Raw genomic sequence first — 3,119 nt, forward strand, 5'->3', positions numbered from 1 at the left:
TTCGAATCAGATTAGGGAAAAATAAGATCTAGCACGCGTTTGGAAGTGTTCTTCAACATGAACAATGCCAGAATTTCCAGAAAATCAAGAACATCCAATCTCAACCAAAATCAACAAGCATATAGTCATTAGAACCGTCCTTCAACAAGGATCAAAGATATGTAACTATTTTGCCCTAACTCTAACCATGGCAACGGGATCGAACGATTCAAGTTTGGACATCAAACATTCAACTCACGATTTCTCATTCAATAGTTAACCAATTCACAAACTAAACATATCATGTTAATCTACGTTCAAAGCTCTTTAAAACGCATATCATGATTGGAGCAATGGTGAAATTCGAAAAGTCACCTTAAGAATGAAGCAGTGATGAATCTAGATGTTTCTTCATGCAAAAGCCAAAAACAGATGTAGCACACTGATAGGGGAGGTGAATGGAGTGATTAGGCTAGCTCAATGTTGCTTCAATTGGAAGAAATCTCACTTTGCCATTGATGACCTTGCCTTGAACAGTCACGATTCTTGTAGTTTTTGGCACCAATTCAGCAAAACAGATGTGTAACAAGGCTTGTGGAAGATGAATCAAGAAGAATCATTCAATTTGATGAAGATTTGGTGAAGAAATCTTGAAAAATGCTTGATGAAATTTGAGAGGATTTTGCAATGTGTTTAGCCAAAATGTCATTTTCCAAACCAAGGGCAAAATAGTAATTGCACATGCCAGCCAATGCAAGCTCATTGACAGCTCACACACTCTCACAATGACATGTGTGAGCTGTTGCAACTTGTCTCATGTTGATTGGATGTGTATTTCTCATTTTCCACATGTGATGGCTATGTTATGCATTTTCAAGTCCATTCCAAAAGTGCAATCTCAAACCATGAGGCCTTGGCATGTTATGAGCATTCCAACAATTTTCAAATGTCATTTGTGAGGTGTTGCAAAAATCCCCATTCAAAAATTCCCATTATTTCTCAAGTTGGACAATTTTGCCCCTGGTTTTTTTTAACTGTGCACTTGAAATTTGACTTTTTGCATTGACCATTTTTGATAAAATCAAATAATGCACCATGAAAGTACATGTCAAATGGAGTTTGTGCATAAAAAGAACATCCAATTTGGACACTCCATGTGGAAGTTATGCCCCTCTGATTATGGGTCATTTTTGAAATTGACTGGACCATAACTTGCCAACCATACATGGGATTTTCAAGTTCTTCGACATTTTGGAAAGGTGAGAACAAGATCTACAACTTTCATGTTGAACAAATTTTCATTTGAAGCTTCCTTGGACATGTAATTTTGAGGTCAAAAACTTTCCATTTTTGGAAACTTCTATTACAAGTCACTTTCTATTTTAGGCAATTTTTGTCCTGACTTGATTTTCTTCATTCTTAAGCTTTGCAATGTCAAATAACACTTGTTTCAACATGAATGAAGTGTATCCAACTCATTTCCACCTCCAAATCCATCAGATTATGTACAGTTGACCACAATTGACTTTTTCAACTGATAGATAAATTTGGCAATGCATTGATCCAACTGAGCCCCAAACTCATGATGAAATGGCTCAATAGTGAAACCCTAGCCTCAATTAGCACAATATAACCAAGGAATAAATCCCATATCCTTCATAGACCCCATCTCCTGATTATGCCCTGACTGGCCCAATGCAACTGATTAGGGTTGACCAGTGGTCAAAACCCTAATCTCAAGGAATGATGCTTCAACACTTGATGAAATCAAACCATGATGATGATGATGAATCATTGTAATCAAGATGAAGACCAATATCCATTGAGAACCACAAAACCCTAATTCACAGCCCAATCCTCAGATGACCAATGATCAGTCAATAAAACCCTAGCTTGCACTTTGACTTCCTCATCTTCTGATCAAGACTTGAGATAATGACTTGCACAATGTAACCACATGATATGCAATATGCAATGCCTAATGACCTAAAAATGATATGTAAAATGATAATGCTAGTCCCAAGAGAGGAGGGCAAATTTTGAGGTGTTACAGCTGCCCCTATTCAATCCACTGTGAACCTGTCGATACGAATAGCCTCGGCTTTCGGATGTTCAGGATGAAGAGTGATTGAATACCAAGAACAGACGAACAATTTGCACTCTGATGGGAAAATAATTAACAACGCCTGTCAGAATCGGCGAAGAACACAATCTTGAAACAAAAATCCGTCTGGAACGGAGAAGTCGGCCTGAATACCGAAACAACAACGTCGACCTGGATACCAAAATAAATGGTAACGCAGGGATAACCATGGCCTGAACACCACTCATCCGCTCGGGATTATTATTCTTTCTTCTTTTTTCTTTTTTTTCTTGAACCCCGAAAATTTCTCTGCGCAAACGATCCTCGGATCTCTGCATTTGAACCCCAGTCTCCTGTTTGCCAAAATAATGAACCCCATTCTCTGATTTGAACCCCAGTCGCCTGACGATACCTTGCGATCGCCAATGTGAACCCCGTTCTCCAGAAAATGCCGCAACATCTCCTTTTCTCCATTTGAACCCCATCTCCAAAAAATGCCTCAACATCTTCTTTTCTCCGTTTGAACCCCGCTCTCCAATCTCTTGTGATAATTCCGCTGGCAACGTCAGAAATAACACCAAACCACTCTGAGGGCGACATGTCAGAGGGTATACCTCCACAAAAGGAAGGTAGCATGTGTAAATCTTCCTCAGAAGACACCTATAACGACCTCCATTGGCCTCAGCCAGAGTCTAAGGTGACACATGAACAGAATATAATCCTAAGGACCTCATCCCGGATATAATCTTCAACTTCATCTCCATTTGAACCCCAGAAAATACCTCAGCATTTCCTTTTCTCCATTTGAACCCCGAACTTGCGCTGATCGCATAACGTCTTCTGATTTTATTTCCATCTCTGTCCGACGGAAAAATTTCCTCCAATATCGCACTATTGGGGAACACTGCGGATCTGACGTCATGATGCTAGACTCCTCAGAGTAACATCTTCACCACTCGGTGCAACAAAACTCCAAGCGATAACCACGGCTTGAGTCGCGCTGATCGCGTCATGTTTCCATCTCTGCATGACGGAAAAAACTCTTCCTCCAGTATCG

The sequence above is a fragment of the Lathyrus oleraceus genome, chromosome 2 (genome assembly GCF_024323335.1).
Source record: "Lathyrus oleraceus cultivar Zhongwan6 chromosome 2, CAAS_Psat_ZW6_1.0, whole genome shotgun sequence".
In the NCBI taxonomy this organism is placed as follows: domain Eukaryota; kingdom Viridiplantae; phylum Streptophyta; class Magnoliopsida; order Fabales; family Fabaceae; genus Lathyrus; species Lathyrus oleraceus.